An 8,862-nucleotide genomic window follows, 5' to 3' on the forward strand; every position below is an offset into this window, starting at 1 on the left:
ATATACATAATTTAGTATAATAAACTAAATTTGAAAGAGTTCTCTAGAGCAGAAATACTGGAATTATCTTAGGGAAAAGTGTTGGTGGCATGAACCTGGTTGAGTGGAGCCTAAAAATGAGGCAGTCTAAAGTCTCACACAATAGCCAACTTTATTCAGAGCATCAGACAATTTATACTCTGACCTTTAGGAGCCACCTGAGTAAAGTTTACAATCACAAGGACAAGTCTCATGTGGCACAGACATGTTTTTCCACAGGGACATATGAATAACAACAGCTGAAGTAAACTCAGTCCTATCTGCCACACCTGGGAGAAGTATGAAAACATAATCCAAGAACAATTCTGTGTTCTGAAGAAACTGAGGTCACAGACTCATATCTGTTTGCTTGGACGTTTCTCACAAGCACTCAGAAACTCATACAACTCCATTCTTGGACTGTGTTCCAACAGAAAATAAGTAGAATATGGAATTTATTTATCTACTCATGCAATATATTTTTGAACATATTCTTTCCCCTCTCCAAATCCTCCCATCTCCTCCCCATCTTCCTATCCACTCAACTTATTGTTCCCTTTCTCTCTCCTCTCTTTCAAAGCAAAATAAGGAGAAAACTCAATGAGACAAAAGGAAACCAAAAAGAAAGTCCATGCACATATGCAATGTGCTCTGAACATGTTCCCTGTCATTCATCACATCCTGCCTCACCCTGTCATTTGTTTCCTTTCTCCAAGACATTTTCACTGTTACTTTCATGCCATATATACATGAATAATTTTATGTATCTATATAAAATTAATGAACCAAAAATGAGGGAAAATGTGATATCTGTCCTTCTGATACTGATTTAATTCATTTAGAATGATTATTACCAGTTGCATCCATTTACCAGCAAATGATATACTTTTATTCTTCTTTCCCAGAGGTAAGCACACACGGCTATGGACACCTAATTTTTAAAAATTATTTATTTTGTTTTTTGATATTATAATTATACAGTCTCCCTTTTCTTCCCTCCAAATGCTCCCCCTTTCTCTCTCTCAAATCATGGCATCTTTTTTCATTAATTGTTGTTACATACATTTATGTGTATGTATATACATATATATTCTGAAATACATAGATACAAGCTGCTCTATCTGTATAACGTTACCTGTGTGTATGCTTTCAAAGTTGACCATTTGGTATTTTGAAAAAGAATGATTGTGCTCTTCCCTAGGTAATACTGTTTACCCTGCTCTCAGCATTCTTTAATTGCCTGTAATTCTTTATGTGGGGTTGAGGTCTCCTGAGTTTTCCCCACCCACTTTATCATGTCTGGTGTCCTTGTTTAGCTCATGTGTAGGCAGTCATGTTGGTAAGACTTATCTCACAGCAAACTCTTGGATCTTATGGTTCTTAATAAATAATCTTTCTGCTCACTCTTCCACAATGTTCCCTGAACCTTAGGTGTGGGAGTTATATTACAGGCATATCTCTTGGGACTCAGCTCTACAACTTTCATTTTGATTGGTTGTGGTTTTCTGCGACAGTCTCTGTTGCAAAGAGAACTTTCCTTCATGAGGATGAGGATGGGGCTTATCTGTGAGTATAAGGACAATTATTTAGAAGGTAGTTACAGATTATGCTGGTTTAGCTAAATGTCAGTTGCAGATCTCCTAGAACCCTGACTTTATTGGCCCTGAGTAGATGGCTAGGTTTCCACTACTGACATGATTTCCCTTTGCTGTGTATATGCACCACATTTTCATTATCTATTTGTAGATTGAAGAACATTTAGGTTGTTTCCATTTCCCATGTACTGTGACTAGAACAGCAATGACCATGACTGAAAAAGGGATTAGTAGCTAGAATATGCAAAACACTGCAGAAAACCCCACTAAATGCCTCTAAATCAAGCAGCCTAATAAATGGCTAATGATGAAATGAATATGTATTTCTTAAAAGAGAAAGTTCTAGTGACCAATAACCGTCCATAGAATGGCAGTGGAGTTTTGGTGAGGATTTCATAACCAAGGTGTTTCAAAGCTGGACCAGCATTGTCAAGAAGAACAGAAAAATTCGCAGGCATGTGGTGTTTAATCTTACTGTGTGCCTTACTGGCAACATGACGAGCACTTCTAGGGACCTGAGAGTGCTCATTCTTGAAAGAAAAACATAAACACAATGTAAAAGTTAGTTCCTGCGTTCATGGGGCACGTGGTCTGAATAGGATGCAGACAGGAAATAATCCCACAAGTAATTGCCTCCATTGTGGAAAATTAGATGCAGAAATAAGACAGTAGAGGAGAAAGAGAAGAGCATGGGAGAGAGATGGAGGCAGTGGGGAGGAGAGAGAAGAAAAGAAAATTGATATGAAAACAGATATTTATGAAGAGAAGCATCAGAGCCTGGCTTGCTGGTCCAAACCTGTAACTCCAGCACTCAGGAAACAGAGGCAGAAGGTGATGTTCCCTAAATGTGTTGTCACTGTTTCCTCATTAATCAGTTTTAATGTCTCTACTTTTTCTGTAGATATCAGGTTTACTAAGTAGTCTGTGAACTTTTTTTTAAAGATAAATGCTTCATTACAGATTTATTATTTATAGTGTCCTATCTTCTTGAAAGAAGATAGTTATCAGGCAGGAAATTCAGGACAACGGGCTGAAAAATATTCACGAGGACTCATGAGGAAAACCATCACTCCAATTGTAAGGTTTCCTTACAAGCACTTAAACATAGCTGAGGCAACCACATCTGTGAAACCAACAAAGCAGCTTCCTTGGCTTGATCTGACCAATATTTACCACCATTTAGTTATGCTCTCTGTAGGCAGGCACTTTACTGTTTGAAGAAATAATTGTCCATAAAGAAAAAATGATTAATTGTGATATGGCTTTACTTAAATCTGTTTTGTAGTCATTGAGCATTTCACATGAATAAATTAATCTTTCATATATCATAGTCTATCTCAAATAGCTTCCCAAATATTTAAAATGGTAAAGGACTCTATTCATGGCATACATATATGAAAGAGATTTTGTTACTATGTGGCTTATTAGCAGAATAAGGAAATTATTCTATTAATCAGACAAGGAGGGTGCAGGGAAAGCAGCTGTGATTGTTAAAGAGATTAAAGAGAAAGCTTGGGCTCTGCACTGGGACAATAGGAATAGTGCCCTAAAGACTCCAACTGTTGGGAGCATAGCATGAAGGTACTTGCGCCCACAGATCTCCAGAGAAACCAGGAATGTTAAGCATACAGGATTATCTTTCCAATGGGAGAGATGAAAAACCTGTTCTTCCATCCAGAAAGCTAAGAATTGGAAGTGATTGACAGCCTGGTGATCTGTATTATCTGTTGGGCCAGGCCACATCAAGCTCCTATAACCAGGACTGGAGGTGACTAGTAATCTAAATGACCCTTACAGACAGAGCCTTCCCCAAGCTCTTCCAAGAAGGACCAGAGGTGGCTAACAGCCACATGACCTTTATGCTATCTGTATGACCGAGAGCAGGCCAGACCCTTAAGCTAGCACAGATAGCCTGTCTCTAGACCCGTCTTCTTGGAAGAAATGACATGTACCCTGTGTTGAGTTTCAATGTAATTATGCTTCCTCATGCAACAGGGATTGTGTTACATCAAGAAACTTTTGCCTGTTATTAGATTCTCTGAAGTCACTCTGCATTGAGTTTCACTCTTATCTCTTCACAAGGTTTGGTCCTCTGTATAACACCTGTGAACATGCAAATTCATTTCAAAAGAAAGAGCCTGACACCTGCCTACAGAAGTGTTTCCTTGGGGTCACCCTGGGAGTCCTACAGGGACCAGTGCAAGTGTGGTCAAAGGGGACCAGGCTGAGAGCAGAACTTGGCAGCATCATTCACATGGTTCTGATTCTATAGACATGAGGAGTACAAGGGTGAGGCTTTTGCCAAGGTTCCCAAAGCTGGCTAAAGCTAGGACATGTGGGGCGGGGTTGGATTCCTGGAAAGAGGTTCTGAGGTCATTTCACAGCATGGAAGGTAAATCTTCTAAATTGCAGTGAAGCTCCCAGGATGCTGGAGATGCCAGCACTCTAAGATGTCTGCCAAAGATAGCTGCATGATTTAAGAGGACTCAGCCCACAGGACAGGCTAGATGGGCAGCAGGCATCAGAGATGGATGGGAGAGGCTTCCCACACCATTTGGATCCTAGCTGACCCAAGGCACAAACCTCAAATGCTGAACACAGCTGCAGCGCTTGGTTCTCAACCTCTGGGCTTCCGTCTGGCTTTGGTCTGATCTTTCCTTGCAATGTTCTCATTCCCCTTTTGGAATGGGAAAGTGTACTCCATGCCATTGTATGATGTGAGTATGCAACTTTCTATTTGATATCATAGGGCTCACAGCTGTTTACCCAAGTCTCTGAAGATCTCTGCACTGACAGTTTTGAACAATGTTGGAACTGTTAAAGACTATGGGGGTGTTTGGAGTTGTCTTGGGGGTGTTTTTGTTACGAGCTTATAAAAATAAAAGTGGAAGGTTATGGCTTTAAAGTGATATGTTTGGTTGTCAAATTGAAAAGGGGAGAACTTGATGATGTTAACTGATAAGGTCTAGAATCATCTAACAATAAGCTTTTGGGCAAATGTGTGAGGGAGTTTCTGGATTGCTTTGAGTTTAGAAGACCCACCTTAAATGTGAGTGACACAATTTTATGAGCTGGAATCCCCAACTAAGAAAAAAGGAGAAAGTGTCTGGGCACCATCACTTCTCTCTTTCTCTGCTTCCTGACTGCAGATACCATGTGATCAAACTCCTGTCACCATGACATCCCTGCTGTGAAAATGTAATCAATTGCTGCACCAGAGAAGTCTGTAGCACCTGGTAAGTAGAACTGTGAGCCTATGTAAACTATGCCTTCCTCTAATGAGGCTAATCCTTCAATTAAGTGGAAAGAGAAGCCGCCCAGTGCTATGCGAACTGCTCTCCTCCTCACTTCTGATCTCCACATGCTCTGAGGAACTAGTTCATTCTGTCCTTTATTCTAGTGGGGCAGGGGTGATGTTACTATGGTAAAAATTCTACAGGGCCAATCAACCAACTAAAGTCTGTGATATCGGAGAGCTAGAATGTTGGAGCAGATCCTGAGCCAAATTATCGTGGGCTGTCTTTAGCCTTCTAAACAGCCATCCATCATCCACTGCGTTTGACCTAAAATCAATCCTTATAACAATTAGGGAAATTCTTTTGGAATACACAATATAGACACCTCTCTTCTACCAATCCACAGGCTAATAAATGCCACCAGATAGTATCTGCATCCTATAAAAGAATACCTTAATGTATAACTTCCTTTGTTCTGTTACTATAACAAGTTTCATGCAACTCTTACCAGGGTGGAATAGGTGTTTAGAGAAAGCCAGATTCTGTTTCCCAGGCCATGGTGGCTCCCATCTGGCTTCAGAGCAAACCCTTACTCCCTTTGAGAGGAGAGCTGTGGTTTGCATCCACACAGTGTCCAATACACTGGTACACTTAAATGGATTTAAGTTTGCTGCTGAAGGTCTATTGCCAAGGGACATTAAGCTTATTCCCTGCCCAAGCACTGTATATAAGTTCAGAATTATTTATCAGAGAAGGGGGTGCATATTGAAAGAGACCCTGCAAGGAAACCTATTTCAACCAAGAAATGCATTGATTGTAATTCTCAGGAGTAGAGGATAACTAATGTTGTGGTTTAAATGTAAGTCCCACAGGGTTGCACTTTGGAACACTTGACCCCCGGCTGATGAGCTGTTTGGGAAGGTTGTGGAGCCTTTAGGAGGTGGAGCCTCCCTTAAAGAAGACTTCATGGTCAAGCCTCCCTTCTTATTTGTTTTCTGCAGCCTGCATGTGGATATAATGTGACAAGCCAACTTCCCACCCCTTCCACCATTCCTGCTAACAACCATCCCACGTCTTCCTCGTGATGATGGACTGTATCCCTCTGGGCCTGTTAGCCAAAATAAACCCTTTCTTTCTTAAACTGCTATCTTGTCTTAGGGTTTCTGTTGCTTTGATAAAACACATGACTGAAAGCAACTTGGGGAGGAAAGAGTTTATTTCAGCTTACAACTCTCAGGTCACACTCCATCACTGAGGGAGGGCAGGGCAGGAACTGAAGCAGAGGCCATGAAGGAACACTGCTTAGGGGCTTGCTCATCATGACTCACTCAGCCTGCTTTCTTATCCTGTCTAGGACCACCTGCTCAGAGGGCAGCACTGCCAGCAATGGGCTGGGCCCTCCCACATCAATCATTAATCAAGAAAATGCTTCCAGACTTGCCTACAGCTACATCTTTAAAGGTATTTCCTTAATTAAGAGTCCCTCTTCCCAAATGACCTAGCTTGTGTCAAATTGACATAAAGTTCGTCAGTATGGTTGGTCTTGTTAAGATACTTAAGCACAGCAACAAGAAAATAACTGTAACATCTGGGTTGGTAAAGTGCTTTCCACGCAAGCAAAAGAACCATGTTCAAATCTCAGAGCCCAAAGACAGACATAGTATGTGGACTTGCAATTCCAGTGCTGGGGACACGGAGATAGACAGACCTCTGGGGATCACTGGCTAGCCAGACTAACCTAACCTGCACTTGAGAGATCCTGTCTCAAAAAACCAAAGTGAGTGATGTCTGTGGAGGAATGACACTTGGGATTTTCCTCTGTCCCCTATACATGTGCATATACACCTCCCCCACTTGAAAACCAAACACAAATATACAAAACAACATTAATTAATTAATCTTCATAAACAAATGAAATCCTTGATGCAAACATTCCTTTTCCTTTCCAAAGCTCTACCATCCAGTGACCAAAGAGCTGAATTGAACAAATTGTTGAAGAGGAAATGAAAACGAAAGGAGAGAGTTGGAGAGGCAGTTCCTCCATGATGCCAGAAGCCCAGGCGAGATGCTGTTTACCAGAGATATTAACATTTCATATTTTTTAGATTTTTATTTATTTATTATGTATACACCATTCTGCTTCCATGTATATCTGCACTCCAGAAGAGGGCATCGGATCTCATAACGGATGGTTGTGAGCCACCATGTAGTTTCTGGGAATTGAACTCAGGACCTCTGGAAGAGCAGTCAGTGCTCTCAACCTCTTGAGTCATCTCTCCAGGTCCAACATTTCACATTCTTAATCAATGTGCCCCTCAAGCAACTCTTGAGCCAAGCAGTGTGATTATCCAAGCTGGAACTAAGGGAGCAGGGGTAGTTATGCCAACTGATATCCAAGCTTCCTTAGTAATCAAATAGCATGGCCAGCATCATGTTGATTGGTCCTGCCAACAAGGCTGGCTCTTGCAGTCAGCAGGGAGTACCACCTTCTGGTTCTCAAGCTCACCTCAAAAGAGGCCACCTGTCTTCTGGGGAGCTTGAGAAAGCCTGTGAGTTACCTGCTATCAAAGGCTAGGAAGGGATAAAAATTATCTGGGAATAAATAAACTATTGATTGACAACACGGGTCCATCTCAGAAACACTGGGCAGAGTGAAAGAGAGGAGACATGCAAGATCTCAGGCACAAAGCCTAAATGGAGATCAGTAGAAACAAACCGGATGATAGCCAGTGGTTATGTACGGTAACAGGCTCTATGGTACTGACTGCAGAAGGGCAAGCCAGGCCTTTGTGTTGCTATGGAAATATCAAAACTCATGAAATGATGCATTAAAGTGGGCAAATTTTATGTGTCTAAATTATGGTTCTGTAAACCTTAAATAAAATTTACCCTTCCATCAAATTTCCTTGAAGAAATGTTGCCTTTAAATTTTGCATTTAACTGACTCACATTGTCTATTTTAATAAAGAAGAATGTCCCTATGGAGATTATTTATAATTAGAGAATTTCAATAATACGCCTGAGAACAATTTAGAGTAAGAAGAGATCAAGTGAAAGCAAGAGTGAATTCTACCAGCCCATAAACAACTATAACTTTCTTCTGCCCCCTAGTGGTAGAAACTCACAATTTCAGTACATTGGTTCATTCACCAGTGACCAGCTTTAGGAGACTGCGTTTTGTAGACCAAAGAAGGTCATGTGTTGGCAAATCATCTGGTTCACTGTAAGGACTCTTCTGTATGACAAACTGATCAGAAAGCAGGAGAGAGCGTTGCAAAAGATAGACCAGGTCCTCGCCTTCATCGTGCTCACCTTCTAGTCTCAGACGGTCAAAAGTAAACAGCCAAATTAACAAAAGCATTCCCAAGCACGATAAGAAATTAATGAATGGAACAACTGATAGCTTGTTTGAGGCTATGGAAGTTAAGGAAGAAATAAGGAGTCCAGAAAAGGGAAGGTATGCACATCAGAAGATCCTTCCAGATAAAGGGATTGGCAGGTTGAACATCCATAAGATGGAATGGAAACACCGAGTGGGGAGACTTGTGACAAGCAGGGTTCAGAGGAGAAAGACTCAGGATTCCGAAGAGGAGTTTATTCCAATTTAGGAGAAAGTCACTGAAGAATTCCCTGTTTCAGTATATCCTCTAAAATGAAACTTTCTGGGGCCAGTGAAATGGCTCCATGGCAGGTAAAGGCACCTTACCTCACTACCTGAGTTTGATCCCCAGAACATGTGATGGAAAGAGAGTACAAACTGAGTCCCACAAATTGTCCTCTGACCTCTGCAAGTGTGCTCTGGCACATGCATGCCTGCTCATATTCACACACACACACACACACACACACACACACACACACACACACACACTCCACAAATTATATATGGTAAAAACTAATAAAAAGCAAAACTTCAATGAGAGAATCTACATTTTATTTTCTTAAACATCTGTGAAGTTGCTCAGATCCTAAATCTAGGAAGGCTTTGTGTTTTACAACTTATCTTCTGTCTG

General features: G+C 41.1%; 1 long non-coding RNA gene across 1 annotated transcript; it reads left to right on the top strand.

The window, feature by feature from the left end:
* The first annotated feature begins 1,233 nt into the window (after positions 1-1,233).
* On the top strand, positions 1,234-7,750 carry LOC113834742. The gene is made up of 3 exons (XR_004769457.1): positions 1,234-4,849; positions 6,204-6,310; positions 6,801-7,750. It is a non-coding gene; the product is annotated as an uncharacterized LOC113834742 (long non-coding RNA).
* The last annotated feature ends 1,112 nt before the right edge of the window (positions 7,751-8,862 follow it).

Source organism: Cricetulus griseus, chromosome 3, assembly GCF_003668045.3.
Source record: "Cricetulus griseus strain 17A/GY chromosome 3, alternate assembly CriGri-PICRH-1.0, whole genome shotgun sequence".
Taxonomy (NCBI): Eukaryota; Metazoa; Chordata; class Mammalia; order Rodentia; family Cricetidae; genus Cricetulus; species Cricetulus griseus.